Source organism: Numida meleagris, chromosome 11, assembly GCF_002078875.1.
Source record: "Numida meleagris isolate 19003 breed g44 Domestic line chromosome 11, NumMel1.0, whole genome shotgun sequence".
Lineage (NCBI taxonomy): Eukaryota > Metazoa > Chordata > Aves > Galliformes > Numididae > Numida > Numida meleagris.
Window position 1 is genome coordinate 4,619,298 of NC_034419.1, and position 18,669 is coordinate 4,637,966.

At 35.6% G+C, this 18,669-nt stretch overlaps 1 protein-coding gene across 3 annotated transcripts in view; it reads left to right on the forward strand.

Annotated features, from left to right (window-relative positions):
• Positions 1 to 18,669, forward strand: part of PPARG (peroxisome proliferator activated receptor gamma) — a 56,741-nt gene that overhangs the window by 12,634 nt on the left and 25,438 nt on the right. The gene's annotated exons all lie outside the window — the stretch shown is intronic.

Consider the following 18,669-nt stretch of genomic DNA (forward strand, 5'->3'; position numbering starts at 1 on the left):
TATTAGTCCTTCAGTGGTCATCGTTTGAGTCAGTGTATGATACAGATTGATATTTTCATAACATGGTTCAAATTGTGCTTCAATGTGAATTTAAAATATTCTGAGTACTGCTGGGATTAGCTGGTCATCTTCTGAAGTGACTGAAAAACCTTAATATTAATATTACCTCAAGGAACTGAAAGCACCAGAAATCCCATGGTCAGATATGTTGCCTTTTGATAAGTAAATCATGACTTCCAGAGAAGAAGAGACAGAAAAGCATATAAACATTTTCAGTTTATTCTTAATTAATTTGCCTATCTTATGAACTTTTTTGTATATGAATCACTGATTGTTGTTCAAAATTGCTTGAAATCATAAAATCATGCTTGAAACTTTTTAAAGAGAACAACAAAGCTGCAGATTGTGGCCTCTGGGAGAGTAAATTCCAGGGTTAATTTATAACTACAGCAAATGTATCTGTAAAAAGAAGAAAAGTGCCATAAGAAATATGTTAATGACAAGAAAAAAAGAGGCTTGATAAAAGATATCAGAACTTGTTTGGCACCAGTGATTTTATGACTGAGGAATTCAATTATAGGTGTGTTGGGAGCACCGAATCACAATTCTTTAAATTGCTAATGGGAGACAAAGCTCTTTATCATGCTCTGAATGTGTTCACATGAAATGTTCAGTCCTGCCCTCTGTAAATAAACTTCTGGTGCCTACGCTATGTGTGTGCATTGTAAGTCTGTCACTGAAATAGAAAAAGATGTGTGATTTCTGTTGTATGACTTTTCAAACATGTCTGCTGCTGTACTCTTCCATTAGAAATGAGGTTAACCAATGGACATCTTCCTGTACATTTGTACTACACAGCTTGTAATTTTTTCTTTCTTTATTATTAGCATTCTTTTAGAAACTCTGTGGATTTGTTTGCAGAAAAGTTTTATCAGTGTATTATCCTGCAGCTCTATGCAGTAAATCTCATCAGTTTGGATTTGTTTACTCCTTAATCAGATACGTAAGTTTCATAGGAGTCTTTAACCAGTAAGGTTCATAATGACATTGTGCTTACCCAAAAGAGGCAGATTAGCCTTGGATCAGTTGCAAATTAACTCCTACCCTCTACATATAGTCTATGTCTCTCTGCTTGCTTGTTACAGTAGTAAGCCAATGTTGGTCATTGACAGAGGAACAGCTGTTTCTGGAAATGCAAATTTAAATAATGGGGACATCATCTTGTTAATAGCTGTTGCCCGAAAACTTAAAGGATTAGGTTTTGTATTATATGCCCAAGTTACAGCGAAAAATGTGCAGCACTACTGTGAGAAGCAGACCGTATATAAAGTTTTTTCTAAATTAATTTTCTCTGATAAGAACATCCTTACTGATTAAAACACGTAGGACCAACTTGAATCTTTGTGTTGTTTGGTGGCCCTGTTGTTGCTATTGTATTTAAATACGATCATGATGAACTCATATTATACTGAATTACATTATATTATAATGTGTCATCAGTATAAGAATGTTATATGCACAATACCTCTCAAAAGTGGCAAGTCAGCAGACCTAGTATTTAAAAAGTTAAAGCAATTTTCATTTTCCTCAACAGTTTTTCTTGTTATGATACCTGTATCTGAGCAAAAATGTTTGCATAGCAAATGCTTAATGTTTAGAAGTTCTACGCTGGATACTGAAGGAGCAGAATATTCTTTTTAGCCATCCCTTCTTAGACCAGCTGATTTTACTTTTTATGAGCAAGTTATTCTCTTCTGATTAAAAACTACTTAAAATATGATAATTTTTGCAATCTTGACCACTTGAGAATTTTAATTTACAGGAAGCATTGTTAAATTTCTGATTAGTTACCTAAATATCTGTGTGGGTTTCATCAACATAGACATGGGCTGAGAAATGTTGAATGTATCTGTCTTACATGTAGTAAGCATTTTTAATAGTGAGTATTTAAACAGTGTTACTGGTACCTGGTAATCTGCCCATATCACAGATTGAAGGAGAGAGAGAGAGATCTCCTCTACAGAGCAGCTCGGAGCAGGAGACTATTTTAGATGTTATGAGTCACCCTCTAGAGGAACCTATCTTGCTAACCACCAGGGAACTCCAGAGAGATTATTCTTTCTGAATACCTGCCACAAAGGAAATTTTTCCGAGAGCTGACTTTCCAGCCTCCTGTTTTTAGTTCAGCTTCACGAGGATTCCAGGAAAAAAAAAAAAAGCTAATATTAATAAGCATGGAAATGCTGAAGTGTGTGTGAATTTGAGAGACAAGATCTGTATCGTGAAGAAAAAAAGAGTGCAGTAGAGGTAGTAATTTATCATCCAAAGGAATACAAATATGTTCCAAAAACAAACCACTATCTCACAGCCAGTGCTACCCAGATCCTCTGAATGCAGGGAGTCCTTAGAAAAATTCCTCAAAGCTTAATCTTGAATGACACTGCAGAAAAAAAATATGGGTGAAAGATTCAGGGAAATACCTTTGTTATGTTCCTGAGGTTTTTTTTAGTTAATGTACCGCATGACTTTCCTCTCAACCTCTAGGAATGCATTGGATGTTTGTCAAGACCACAAAATTGTCCGTACTGTAGAAATGTATGAAAGCCCTCTGTATTTGGAGTTGCCATTGCTCTTTTCCTTATCTGTGAAGGAAACACAGCAACTCCCACTGGGGAAATTTCATGTTAACTTGATCTTAAAATAAAAAATCAAGGGAAAGGTCATATCCTAATAAGCTGTGCAAATCTAAATTCCCAGGGAGCTTCAAAATGACATTGTATGACTAGAGCATTAACAATTTTCCAACAATGTATTTTTGAATTGCTTCCAATAGAGTGTTTTTAACATCTGAGAACAAATAGTAAAATAAAGATGCAACTGACAAGATAAAAGATCCAACTGAACTCTGAGATTCACAGTACGTGCCCCATTGATAATCTGGGGGCTTTTTTTTTTTTCTGACAAACACAACGGAGTCAGCAACTTTTTCTGCTTTCATTGAGACATAAATCTTATGAGGAAGCTTTTTATTGATTAATGTACGTATTGCTCTGATCTCGGTATCAACAGTTCCTGTAATTGTTTGAGAGGCTACCTAGTAGGTTATGTATATTTGTGTTGTAAAGGAGATTTAATTGATATTATGTTCAGATGTTGACCAAGAGGTGCAGAATTCCTATCCGATAACATGTTCCCTCCATTGCCACCCTAAAAAAGGTAAATTGAGTGCAATGATTGGGAATTTTGCAGTCAGTTTTAAAGGAGCTAGTATTTTACCCCGAATTTTTGTCTAACTCGGCATATTTTATAGAATTGAAGAAAATATTCCATAGTCCCAAATAGTGAACTGAGTCCAATACCAATTCTTTTTTGAAAAAGACCGTTCTAGAGTTTAGACATTTTGAAAATGTAGACAAAAATGTTATCTAAATACATTGTATGCTGGGTACACTTTACAATCCCATCCTTTCCATAGGAAAGGTATGTCTAAGTAAAGATGTGAGTGAATGTTGTCTTATTGTGACTCCAAAAAAAGAAGTTTCTACTTTGCAGGTAGTTTTGGTGTGTAGTTTGTTTTGTGATGACAGTAGAAAGTGACAGTCATACTATCTACTTGATAGTAGAAAGTGAAGGTGAGAATCAAAACCAGTTTGAAATTCTAAAGCTCTGCCAGTCTAGATGGGTGTAATGGAATTAGTTTTATAGCTGTCCTTGTTTTCATCCTTGTCACAGTCCTATAAAGCAAGCACATCCTTGATGGTGAAGGGTAATTTAAGCTGATGCAAAGTAGTCTCATTCTGTACAGAATATAGTAAGGAGGTTTTAAACAGATATACGTAGCTTATTAAACAAAGGACAGGAAGCATAGGGTGTGGGAAGTAGTTTGTTACTGAAGACCCCTTCTGATCTTTTGGATTAGAGGTGGTTCAGAAAGCTTCAGTTTTGCATGCACTATGAATGGCTGGATGAGACATTTCTTGTGTACAGCTCAATATTACAGTATATTACACTGTATGTAGTTCAGATGTCTCTTAAGAACTTGGTTTTTGTTATAATCTCAATTGTGTTTCAATATGATTCCTGTAAAGTACGACTGAGTCTTTCAAGAGATTGTTCATTTGTGTTGTAATCTTGCTTCAAATCCAGCCTATAGAAATTTAGAAATTATTGATTTTTTTGTTTTAAATGATAAAATTAATTTAGCTCTGTTTAAGAAAACTAAAAAGCCAAAGTAACTAATCCTTAGTATTATAACAAGACCGAGTTGGATGGGGCTTTGAGCAACCTGGTCTCAAAGGTAGGAGATGTCTGCTCATGGCAAGGAGTTTGGAACTGAATGATCTTTAAGGCACTTCCAACCCAAGCCATTCTAAGATATACTGAAGCCACATGTTTTTTTTGGTATTGTTCACAAGCCTGCCTGAGGGGTTACAGAAAGTCATAGTAATAGTTTTTAGTTCCTCACACTAAGCTTGCTTGCCTAGAAAATGAATCTACTTGAAGGAATATTGGGTATGACAGGGTTAACTATTGTTATTCCCCCCAAATTAAAGATAAATAGCTGATTCATCATAGAATCATTTGAGTTGGAAGGAATCTTTAGCATTTAATTTAAACATAAAGAAATCAGGTATTCCATTGTATATAGGCAATATTCCAGTGTATAATTTTTGCTTGGCATGTGAAAATGCCATGGGTATTTAAGTATCTTTTTGTCTAATTATTCAAAATTACATCTTCCAGAAAGTTAGTTAATGAGTTTTTTTCTGTATGCTAACTTACCCCATAATAATAAACATTCTAGAAAGACATGCAAGTTCTTTACAGATAGAAATATTAAACAACAATTTCTACAAATATAAATATTTAAAAATATATTTTTGTCTTGAATTGTACAGATTTGTGTGCATGTGTACACAGCTGAAAGATTTGCTGTTAGTCATCCTCTTAGAATACTTGCAGAAGGGATTTTTTAAGTACTTAAAACATAGAAAAAACAAGATGATGACAAGAACACGTGACAGAGAAAGGAACTGAAATTTTCTTTCTTCCCCTCTTTTTAATGCTGTTAAAATTTAGTATAGCTGCTCTGCTTATACTGCTATTGTTAGTGTTGCATAACTCTAAAATTATTAGTACTACTGTTACAGAGTTAAAAACTTGATTATACACTTTTCTCCCCAATTAAAACTAACAAATGGTGTAAAAGATGGAAGTGGAATGGCACTTGCTTGTTCTCTTTATAAAAATTAAGCTTGTACAAACTGAGATCTCTACAGGCAGTTGTCAATCTTGTATACAGTGCTGGAATTCATATGATGAGGGTGACTGGGACGCACAGTGACTTTTTAGCTTACCTCCACTAGACACTTTGTACTCTCCTCAATATTTGTACGTACAAGTGTATGTACTAGACACTATGTACTGTCCTCAATATGTACAAAATTCTCAGTTTAATTAGTCTTTAACACTTCACTCAAGTATTGGTGAATTCTTTACAGCTGAAAACAAAGGAATCTGAAAAATCACTGCTTATCATCTATTAAAGTAATGCAGTTCTGAAAGTATACATTAATACATTTTTCTTAACAGTAGACTGTTCTTAGCTGTGGATACTCTGCTTTCTGTTTGTTTTCTTAAAATGATGCCGTTGTAACTCTTGAAAGCTCCATAACAAAAATAGGATCACTACTTACTGTCTTCCTTTAATAGAGAGAATTGTACAGTCATACATTCACTATGTAGAATTGTGGGATTGTTTGAGTTGGAAGGGATCCTTAAAGGTCATCTAGTCCAACTCCCCTGCAATGATCAGGGTGCTCAGAGCCCATCCAGCCTGACCTTGAATGTCTCCAGCAAGGGGCATCCGCCAGCTCTATGGATAACCTGTGCCAGTGCTTCACTACCCTTACTGTTTAAAAAACAAAAAACCCACCTTTTTCCTCCTCATATCCAGTCTAAATCTTCCCCTCTTTTAGTTTGAAATTGTTTCCCCTTGTCCTGTCACAACAGACCCTGCTAAGGAGTCTGTTCTCTTCTTTCTTATAACCCCCCTTTAAGCTACTGACAGGCCACTCTCAGTTCTCTCTGAAGCATTCTCTTCCCCAGACTAACATTCCCAGCTCTCTCAGCCTGTCCTCATAAGGGAGGTGTTCCATCTCTTGCATCATTTTTGTGGCCCTCCTCTGGATGCACTCCAACAGGTCTATGTCTCTCCTGTGCTGAGGACTCCACATCTGGATGCAGCACTCCAGGTGAGGTCTCACAGCACAGAGTAGGGAGGCAGGATCGCCTCCCTGACCTGCTGACCATGCTGCTTTTGATGCAGCCCAAAATATAGTTGGCTTTCTGGGCTGTGAGGGCACATCACTGAGGGGAGACCTCATTGCTCTCTTCAAATACCTGAAAGGTGATTGCAGTGAGAGCGGGGCTGGTCTCTTCTCACTGGTGACAGGTGACAGGACAAGGGGAAATGGCCTCAAGTTGCGCCAGGGGAGGTTTAGGTTGGATATCAGGAAAAACTTCTTTACAGAAAGGGTTGTTAAGCACTGGGATAGGCTCCCCAGGGAGGTGGTTGAGTCACCATCCCTGAATGTGTTTAAAAACCATCTGAATGTGGTGCTCAGGGACATGATTTAGTGGTGTGTTGTTAGAGTAGTATGGTTAGTTTGTGGTTGGATTTGATGATCGTGAAGGTCCTTTCCAACCTGAGCAATTCTATGATTCTATGATTACTGGTTCATGTACAACTGCCATCCACCAATCCACCTAGGTCCTTTTCAGCAGGGCTGTGCTTCATCCTTACATCCCCCAGCAGGTATTGACAGTGGGGATTGCCGCAATCCTGGAGCAAGACCTTACACTTGGATTTGTTGAACCTCATGAGGTTCATCTGGGCCCACTGCCAGAGCCTGTCTAGGTCTCTCTGGATAGCATTCTGTCCCTCAAGTGTGTCAACTGTACCTCACTGCTTGGTGTTATCCACAAATTTTTGGAGGGTGCACTCAATCTCACTGTCAGTGTCACTGATAAAGCTATTAAAGAGCACTGACCCTTGAGGGCCACCACTTGTTACTGATCTCCATCCAGTCAAAAGTCTGCTAGCTGTGTACGTCAGTATAAGAATGAGACTTGCTGTGTGTAGACACTGTGGTTTAAATGTCACCAGTAGAATTAACTGAAGAATAATATCAGACACAGTTTTTAAAATGGTAGCTTATTACCCAGGCAAAGACCAGCAGCAGTTTGCACTGTGGAACTAAAGAATGAGTGCTTTTTGTTGTCAGGCATGTATGTTTGTTTAAATATTAAGATATTAAACAAAACATCATTTTTTTCCTTTGAAAACTACATTTTGAATGGAATTAAATGTCAAATTCTATCTCGTTTCAATGGCTCATGTCAGATTCTCAGAAGAACTTGTGACAAGGGGGCCTTTTCTCAGAAAACTAATGAGGAATGTGTGACATAAGGCTTAAATAGCTGTGGATAATGGCTGAGCACATACCCTGAATGTATGTATTGCAATATTTTCTTTTTGATTTGTAAAGGAAGTTTTGTTTATTAACATTAGAGGGTAAGAGTTGAAATTACCATAATCAAGATCATTTGATTTTTCCAGTGGGTTGGTTGACCTCCAAAACTTAAGAGATTGTTAGAAAAATTGTTACCCCATCAACTTACATTTTACCCTAGTTTATTTACTTCAGAACTCAAGGTAATACAGTTATGTTCTAGGGTTTCTGGGTATTACGTGTCCCCCAGTTACTTTGATTCTGGATTCTCGTGTTGTGGCTTTTTCCTCTGTTCTGTAGTATAGTTCTAAGTTCCAGTCTGCAAGAATACCAAACAGAAAATTTCTAACCAAATTCCTATAATTTCTGTAAGGATTAAGGAATACAATAATACGAAAGGAGGTAAGTTGGTGTTAATTTAATGCCAGCTGAGTTTTTGCAGTTTCTATGTTAGTATTCTTTGTCAGATTGCTATTACTTAATCATAGCCTAGCTTTACCATTTTATGTCTGTCTCCTATGATAGTCATTTTTCAGTGCTGAATTCTGTTCTGAAAGTTTCTACCTACTTTTATGGGATAAAATATGGAGTACATTGCCACATGTTGTTGCTTTTTATACTGACCCTAAAATACAAGAATGTGAAACATTCATAGGATGCTCCTCCCATGTAGTCCAATAGAAGATTCACAAGTGAAACTGTTAAAAGGAACTTAAATTTAGAGCACAGTTCATAATTAATTTACTGACATTCATTAAATATTTCTTACTATGTTGCAATTTCAGTTACAAAAGCAAGCTTACCCTCCTTATGACCTTACTCTACACACCTTGTGTAGACAGTCTGAAGTCACCTTGATATGGGATAATTTTAAAGCTATGTCAAAAAATCAATATGTAGAAAGATGGAGTACACAAGATGCAGAGTGTTGACCTAAATGTGTGATTAGCATCAGCCAGTATTGAGAACAGTCATTATTGAATTACATGTAAAAACATGTCAATGGATCTTGGGACTATTTCAGAGGGTCAAAAGTACAGTAGTCAGATGACAACAGATTGCTCTATTACTGAGAAGTGGCAGAGCAGGTTTTATGCTTCGTTTGTACAGTTGAGAAGGTTAATTTTTCTGCTAATTTAAAAGATCAGAGAGATATATTTGTGCAACAGATGATAGAGGTACAAAAGTTCATGTATATCTGTTACTGAATTATTTTAGGTGAGTGCTTTTACTGTGGGCTGTTACAAAGCATGCTGGTATATGAAATTGAAATGGAGTATCTAGTTTTATTTTGTCTGCAGTTTAACTTGTCAAAACAGTGGCAACAATTACAATGAAATTAAGAGTAGCATCCTTCAGTGCTGCACTGGGCAAGGTGCCACTCTGAAGTGGTATGTGTGTCGCTAGTAGTACCCTTCCAAGTATAGAATTGCCTGATAGAAGAGTTTCAGAAGCTAATGAAGTTGCACTTCAATAATAGTGTGTAAATTAGTGTACTCCAGACAAAAACTGTACTTATTTTATGTTAGACTGCGTTAAGGGGCATCTAGAAGAGAAAAAATGCTGTGTACTATGTCATCTTTGGTACAATTTATACATTTGCCCAAGTTTGCAGCAGTGTTTGAGCTAGCTCAGCACCACGGAGTTTAGTGACTGTGCATGCGCGTATACAGGATATCAACTGACACTTGACACAAGTCAGAAATCTAATTTATTTTAAAAAGTATACATAGGAAAATGTGTTCCCAGCCATACTGAGGTGTTTATTGTACTTCATTCACAAGTAGCATTAGGCGTGTTTATGTTAGTGAATGAGTTTTGCAATATGGTGCCTTTTAAATAGCTAGGTTAGAATGTTTTAAATTGTAGCAAATAAAAAAGTGCTTCATCAAAATATATGGGTGCTACATTAAAATACACTTTGCATGTTCAGTATTTTAGAAAATGATGGCTTTGTGAGGAAAACCGCTCTTCCTGATACGAGAGAAGCATTTTTATGGATAATTTGCAACATATCTGACTGCCAGGAAAAACTTTAAAAGTGGGATTTATTTCAAGGAATGAGTTTCAACTCATGTTGCATTTGTTCCTCCTCCTTCTCTTCCTGTGGGAGTATTCAGTACTCTGCCATGGCAGGGAACAGAGTTTAGGATATTAATGAGTATATTTTACTCTATTAGAGCTGTGTGTCTTATTAGCTCATCTCTTGGAAACAGAGATGTGAACGTTAAAAAACACTGACTTGATGAAGTCTGAGGAAAGAAAAAATCCCAGGCTACTTACCAACAGTCTCATGCGTCTGTAAAAATATCTCAACAAATCCTCTGCTACTACTATGTGGGATGAGAACGTTTTATTTGGTTATTTGGATATTTATATTATAAAAATGCGTCAGTGTTTGTATCAAATTTATTTCACCTACGATGTCACATAGAACAAAATTAACTGGATACTGTGAACATAACTTCAGTAGTAAATGTTGTATGTTATTCACATTTCAAAAAGAAATGCAAACATTGTATTCAGGTTTGAATTCTTTAATGAAGTGCATCTGTTGTAAATATTCTTGCTAGCTATGTATCCTAGCTGATAAACATTGACTAAGAACTATTTTTAAAGAATAAAGTCCATGATTAGTACGTTAAAATACATTAAAAGACGCAGTGATAATAATGTAATGAAGCCAGATAAACAGTGAAGTGTAAGATTGTCTCATAAATAGCTGCAATGGCTACACTCCTCTGGAACATTTTGTTATACTGCCTGCTTAAATCTTTGCTTGTTTGGCAAAGGCTTAAGAAGCCATTGAGGAATTTGCAAATTTTCACATAATTGATCACGTATGAACACAATGTAGATTTACTAGATAGCGCTGTACTTTAATATTTTGGGACAATATTGTCTCTTAATTAAACATACAGTAGGCAGCTGGCTAACTGACACTTTCATGGCAGCTATGAGCTGATTTCGTTGGCTCTGGGCACAGTGCTATCACTGCAGTTAGTGAGAAACAGTAATTTTTTCCATACAAAGTGTATGGATATTGTGTATAATGTGTGTATTTTATACATATAAAATGTATATTTTACAATAATTTTTATTGATCTATATTACAACATACATTTATGGAGTTGTGTATGAGTATTTATGCATATAGTTTAGTAATACACCCTAACAAAAGAAATCACTAAATTGTTTGAATTATATGATTTTCCAGTAGTTAGTAAAACTTTTACAAGATCTCTGAGTAATACAGAATCTACCCAGTGTAATAAACAAATGCCAGCAATAAAATATCCGTTGAGTCTTTGAGCCGAGTACCGTTCTGAGAATGTTAATGTACTTGTCAATTGTTCTGTGCGACTTTCTAGTTGATAAAGCTTGCATGTCTCTGTATATTTTAAAATCAATGACTTAATTCAGTCTTATGAGACCATGTATATGACAAGAGAAGGCCTACTCCTTACTACCTTGGCACACATACTTATTACGTTTTGCCAAAGGGGGCAAAGGTCTCCCTTAAGAAGCCAGCTTTTTCTGATTACAAAATTGAATGTGATTCATTGCCAATCTATCAGTATCCTTTTTAAAATCACAATGATTCATACAGAGTAACGCCTACATTTTATGTCATGAGATAGTTTTACAATATTGCCAGTGCAAGTTAGAGGCATGTTGTTCTTTCTGATTTCATCAAATCCCTCAAAACCAAAATTACTCGCATTGAGCCCTAGCAATGCGATTAGGCATGTTATAAATATGATATATCATCTTCACCCTTTAGAATTTCATGGACATTTATTTTAATTTTTCTTTTAACAGAATTTTTGTGTTTTTCACATTTTTGTGCTTCTGTTTTCTGTGGTTTTTTTGTTGCTGCTCAACGAATGAAATAACAACGATTTCTATTTTGAAGAGCGTGAAATATTTTTAAGATATTTTCAAACAAAAAGCATTGGAAGACAAGCTGTTCATCAGGGTAAATTTTCATTTCAATACCTGGCATCTCACAGAGCACAGGTGGCATCTATCTGTAACAAGAAAACTGTCGTTTTTATGTTCAGGCATTTCTAAGAACAATTTAAGGGTCCGTTCCCACAGATGCTGAGTCTGAGTTAACAGAGCAGAAACTATCTCGGTAGCTCAGTGTTCTGCCGCATTTGTGACAGTAGCAGAGCATTTTCAGTTCCATTGTAAGCAGTTTTTTTCACTGGGAGCCCAACGCTGCATCACTTCCAGAATTTTGTGGTTATGTTCTCTCTGATTTCGAAGTGCTCTTCCTCCTAAATCTGAGATATCTTTGAACAGCTGTATAGGTATAAATCAGTATTTCTACCAGTTATCGTCCCTTGTTCAGCGTTCTCAATTTCTGTTTCAACTGCTCTTTGAGCACAGCCTTGCAATTAGTTTTTTTATATCCTGAAATAATGTAAAGTGTCATCATTACTTATCCAGTACCACAATCTCTTTTTTTTTTTGTATTAAGTAAATGAGATTATAGAATTTGTACTGAAGTAGTCTGTGGTATTTTTAAGTTTGTTTCTCATTTGCATTTGTATTTACAGTTGTTTCTGTCGCTGCAAAAGTATAAAATATTGCTAATTCAGGCAATGTTTTAAATTAAACAGATCTATTGTCCTCACAAGGAACTTTTTTTTTTTTTAGACCTCTTTCTGTTAGCTACTCCCTGCTAAACATTGTAGTAAATGTTATGGACCGTGCTTTGAAGTTATTACAGTGTGTAGTTATGAATCAGTAATACAAATAAAATACATTCCCTACTGACTTATGAGTTGCTTGCTTTTGTCTTTCTCTCATGTTTGCACTTCCACCGTTTCTGGAGTTTTATTATGCAGCCTTGGTGAGAGGGTGGATGTTTTGACATCTCCACACCAATTTTTAATTTGGCTTTTTGTAGGATCTCAGTGTCTGTTCTGTGCAGCCCTCGGACAGAGCAGCACTTGGATTTCTGGGCTTGGTTGTTAAGACAACCACTCTAGCTCTCTGTGTGTTTGTTGTGTGACAGAAACTGCATCTCGTGGCAAGGTTTCAAGACGTTCCCGGGAGCATCTATTTGTTGTTGTTGTTGATTTGTTGTTTTTTGTTTATTTGTTTTCTGTCACACCTTTAACACTCTGCTCAGTTTCAACTCTTCACTATCAGAGTTTTGGCCCTGTGCTTCTTTTGCTGGTTAGTACAGCAGGCTGTAAAAGAAGACTTTCATAAGCTCAAATTCTTCCACTTAGTGATTAATCTTTGAAGTGCATGTGTTGGCTGCACTCTTCCATGCTGATGATGCACACCTTTTCCTCTGAAAAAAGATAGACCATTTTGTCTGGAACCAGCAGGTTTACTTTTATGTCGGAATTCTTATACCTCTTCTTTCGAACTTGTGTTCTGTTGCATCCCCTTGGCATTGCTGAGTATCCTTCCTAACAGACGTGTTCAATTTTGGGGCCATGTTTAGATGGCTTGAGGCTTGAATCTGAGAATAGAAAAGAAAATGTTATCTATCATCTTTATCCTGTGCTTGGAGTTAGGGCTGAATTAAAAGCAATGAACTGAATCACCTGCAAACTTACTTCTTCACTAAGTCACTTGTTATTATGGAGCTAATTTCTGATGCTAATTATTGCTAGAAGACACTAGGTATTTTCTTTTTCTTAAAGGCATATTCAAAACGAGAGATGAAACATGCTTCCATTTTTTAAAATAAATTCTAGCTTTATTTTATCTTTCACTAGTTGCAACAAATTCATATATGTCTTGCTCTTTTGTTCTCCAGTTAGCTTAGTTTCCATTCCTGTAAATAGTTTCAGTAAACTCATGCTTAAAATAAAAATTGGCGGTCAGGTGATACTGCAGTACAAGAAGGAATGATGTCCAAGGTGCATGCCGAAGTGTTTTCATTGCTGCTACAGTACACAGTTCTAGGGTGGGAATACTGAGGTAGTGCTGAGTTTTCAAATAAAACTGAATGTACAATACAAATATTTGATCTAAGTTTCCTAAGTAAGCCTGTGTCCAATTTCCACGATTGTAGCCATTTCTCACTTGTAATTTGCTTGAAAAAATACTCTTTTGACTAAGTCTGATAAACGTATTGCAGTTCTGTGCACAAATCATGACATAAATAAATAGATTTCTGCCCTGAACTTTACCGGCAGTCATGGATAAAAATAAATCCCTCTCCTTCTTGATTATGCTAACACAAGGCTCTACAATGGAACTTTTAAAGGCAATCCTTATATCTTATTGCTGCTAAGTTTGTTTTTCTTAGCACTGTTTGAAGCTCACAGAGCTTGGCAAAAAGTCCTTTGGGATTTTGTCAAACTTTGAATTGGTTGTATCAGCCAACATGGCTCTTTTTCTTGCTTGTTTGTTTGACAGCGTCCCCGATTGTGTCAGCAGAGTTCTTGGAAAGAGCTTTTTTAGTTATGTTGTGCTCCCTCTGCTGACTCTGCAGCAACAGAACACAAAGGAGTACGGGTCCTACGCTATGGAGTGGTTTGCTAGATTTAAGAACCTGGAGACCATACCAGCATTGTTGTTTTAATGAATTAAATGGAATCTGTCCAAGAGCATTAAGTCATTGTTTACAATATAGAAAAAATGTACGTTTTGGCGTATCTGAAACCATTTGGATAAGTAATGCCTTTGTTTTATGCAAACTTTCTTATTAGGTGAAGTCCACTATCCTGACAGATACTTTAAATGAAAAATATATTGTTTTCATGAGTAAAGAGAGATCTCCAAAAGGCTCAGGATAGGGTTAAAGCCTGATTGTACTTAGAGATAACCATGAATATAAAAAATGCATAGAGCATACAATCCCTGCTGAAAGGGCCTGCAGTTTGAATAATCACACGAAGTAAGAAAACAGATAATATCATACTTTCACTGGACAAGTGGAGAACTGAGGCAAAGAGCATAGAGTAGTATTTTTTATCCTCCAGGAGAAAGTAGATGTAGTAAGATGATGCAATTTTTCCCTAAATAACCAGAGGAAAAATTAATAAGAGGTTACCTTTTTTTTAATCCGACTCTTAATAGAATTCATGGCTATTTACACCTTCCAGCGACATTGGCCAGTTACTTTTTGAACATAGCATATCACAGAGTCAGACCGTATGCCTCATATTTAGGACCTGAAAACAGCACTGATGAAAATGTTGGCTTAAGCTATTTATGCATTGCCAAATAGGATTTCTGTGTCAGAGGCAATGAAAAAACTGAATTATTGAAAGGGAAATGTGATTGCTTAATTGCAAGACAGTCATTTTTCTTCTTATAATCCATCAAAGCATATCCTTTACAAAAGATTAATGAAGTTCTCTAATTAATTCAATGTGGCACCATCATTTAGGGTGCACGTATTTTAAGGTATTCACAAAACATTTCATTGTTATGTAGATAAATGAAACATACGGGGATATGAAGCTGATCCTTCACTACCTCTATTTTTTTCCTTAAAAGTGAGGAATGGTTTTGTGGTCTTGACCAACTCATACATGAAGTTATTTCAGAGATGATCTGTACCTGCTTTAATGGAATTAATTAGCAAGATTCTCATTAAATTCAGCAGAACCTGCATATTAATTTATTTCATAAATTGTATGAGACATTTACATATGAGATGAAATTCAAACTATTCTATGAAATGTGTTTTAACTTAAAAAAAAAAAGACAATAATTAACATTGTATGTACATATGTTCATATTTACATTGGTACCTCTAGTAGTGTTATACTTTTATTTTTCTTGATTTTCCGTGACTCATGTTATGCTAGGGTGTTTTGTTTGCCTCACTAAATACCTAGAGGGTCGCATTTTGGTATTTTTTCTGGAAAAAGCGTGCCTAGAATGCAGTGCAACAGGCCTTTCAGGTTAACTGAGCATAGGTAGTCTTTATGGCAAAGAGTAGGTTGCGATCTGGGATGCTTTTCATACCATGATGGTCTCTGACATTATATTTTGTGCTTTCCCATTAAAAAAAAATGCACTAAAGAGCTTCCTTACAAATTGGAAGTCAGTTCAACTTGCAGTTTCTACTGAATTATCTAGTTCTCACAATCAGCACTATGGTAAGGCTAAGCTATTGTAGTGGCTGATAGCTAATACAAATACTAGCTGAGTTCATGTGCCTTCTTTTACTTCCTTGTAGACAATAGTCAGCAATTGCTTATATGAGATTAAATGCATGTGAAGGGAGTTACAGCAACTAGAATCATCTCTCAGTTTTTTTTAATGTTAGCTCCACAGCATTCTCTTTCAGTTCTGTTTTTTTCTCTTGATGAAATATTAAAGCATATTCTTTTGGCATTACACAAATGACATCTCTGCACGTTTTCTGCACCATCTTTTGTTGGCTGAGAATAATTTTTTTACACGTGGAAATCTTTTAATCCAACTTAATGTTTTTATTACCTGGATCTCACATGGGCATCTGCGAATTTTATGAAAGAATTCTTGATTAGTATGTTGATGGGACTTATGCTTTGGATGTTTGGTTTTTGTTGTTTGAGGACAGCAATTAAACATTATTTTTGCAAAGGGAAATGCTGGTGTTCACCTTTTCAAGGGGAAGAAAAAGGACAAGGTATACAACAGAAATTAAGTAAAGTTCCATGCAAATGAGAAATATTTTGTACACTATTGAACATAGGATCAGCTCACACATCTTAGTTTTCAGTAACGTAAGAATAAAATTAGCACATATATTTTTCATTCCTCTAATATTTATAATACAAATTAGACAAAATCAGAAAAATGCATTATGCTTCCACTGTAATAGTAAATTGTAATAAATTTAGCAGGATATTTATGATTCAGCTAAGACCAGTCATAGGTAAAGAAGAGCATAACTTAAATCTGTGCTGAAATGTTCTGATTTTATATCCAAAACCACATTCGTACAATTCTGAAGTGCTAATGAATACTATTGATTTGGGGTCATTAATGCCTAGGTGTTTTGTTGTACAAAGAAATTACATATTATACGTATTGTGATTCAGAAATAGACAAATAGAAATCTACTACATGGCTAAGGTTAATAGTTTTCAGGGAAAGAGAAGCAGTTAATAATGCACGTGCAAACTTCTTTATGTTAAGTAAATCCTACCTATTTCAGTCATTTTAGCATGCTAGACTCATCTTTTAAAAGAAGACTTCAGATATACAGGATAATGTGTGCATATATATATGTTTTTATGTATGTATAGTACAATTGTTAGGTATGCAAGTGGCCATCTTAGACAATGTAAGATTTTTTAATTTTGTCTACCTTACAAAAACTAGAAGTATACATTTTTTGTAGTCAAATCATTTAGCAAGACCCTTTTTAGTTGTCTGAAGAAGTGATATTTATTCACCATGGGATGTTACCTTCTGGAAGGGGTGGAGTTCATAGTCTTTATCCTTATTTCATTAAGGTTAGCATATGAATCTGTATATCCTATATAATGGCTGCAACCTTTGGAGAGGTAGATAGTTGGCTGACTGTTAGGGTAACCTAGCCAAAGGTTCACCATTAAGCAGTGTTTGCTTTACAGAACTCTTCTTTATCAGGCATGTAGTGATAGCAGTGGCAGTATGAAGGAGCTATAGGTTGCCCTTCTGTTCTGTTAGGGACTGATAACGTGTATGATGTGGAGCACATGCTACAGCAGGAACACTTGTGTTCTCACTGCAGTGGGAATTGCTTACCTGAATTTTAAGAATAAGAAACATCTTACAGCCGTTGATGTCAGCATTCAAGGTTGTGCTGCGAGCCCTAAAAGGAGAAAGAATTATGGTGGCTTTCTTGGGGAAAGAATAAGAGAACCACAACCAAATGTAGCCATTACCATCTCGACACTTGGGCATAGTTGATAGGGAGGACAGTCACTGTTGTACTTACTTATCGCCCTGTCAAAACAAAGGATCATCCCAAAGTAACAGAGCAGATCTGTTCCATTATATTCGTTTTGTAACAACAATTTTGGAACTGTGGCGGGATAGTTTTGACTAATTCCAAATAGATCAAATCAAATAAATGTCCGTCATCTAAATGTTAAAAGCTGCTTAATTGATCTAAAGTCTAAATTAAACGGCCAAAGGGACCAAGTTATTTTAGTTCCATAATCTCTATTCTATTTTTAGATTAAAATGTCCTTTTTATGAATCATGGAAAATTAAATATGAATGCTTGTTGTGAATCAGTTAGTGGAATACAAACTTTTTCATAGTTGGAATATGTTTATATCAATTACTTTGGTTCATCTGACTGTCAGATGAACATCTGACTCAGATAAGCATTTTGTAACTCAATCTAAATTTATTCAATTTGCCAAAGATTTTCACAGATTAAAGCTTTTTGTTTTCAGCTTTCAAGTTCTGCATAAATACGTATGGGATTTAAGAAGTTATAAAATTACTTTCCTCAAGCCTTGCATTTGAGATTCTGGTATAAAACTTTCGATATACTTGACCAACTAAAGATTTCAGAATAAAACTATAATTATTTAATACCAACTACAAATTTTTTTTCTTGATACAAAAAAAAAACTTCAATATTTTTGGTACTTAAGAATGATTACTAGAATTAGCAAAAGCAAAATATTAATTGTCTAACACTTGTAACTGTGTTCATTTACGTGTTATGGAGAGATGCAGTTAAAGTCAGTGTAATCCATCTCTGCAGAAATGGTGAACAGTTTGTTTCCAGTGGTACTTTAATTTCACATGATTGATTTTTTAAATGACTTGCATCCCTACTAAGGCACATTAATGTTCTACAAAATAATCTATAAAAATGAAATTGTATTTCATCTAACCGTTCATGATTTTTTTTCCCCATGTATTTTTTGCCAATTATTCACTTGACTGCACCATTGTTCTGTGAATCCACTAATTGTCTCTGCTGCCTTTTGAAGGACAGATCAGATCACTCTAGTAGCATACCTATGACGTGCTATTCTGTTCCAAGTGTAGCCTGAGCTCTGGATGCCAACAAAATCTCATTTGTTCTTATGGTGTGTATGACATTAGAGCTCGTCTAGGAAGAACCTCGAAGCTGTGTTAGCTGTTTAGTATTATCCATGCAATATTCCTAAACAGACTATATGGTGAAAAACTCAAGCCAAATGTTAATGGGAGACTAGACTTTCCCCTAAAG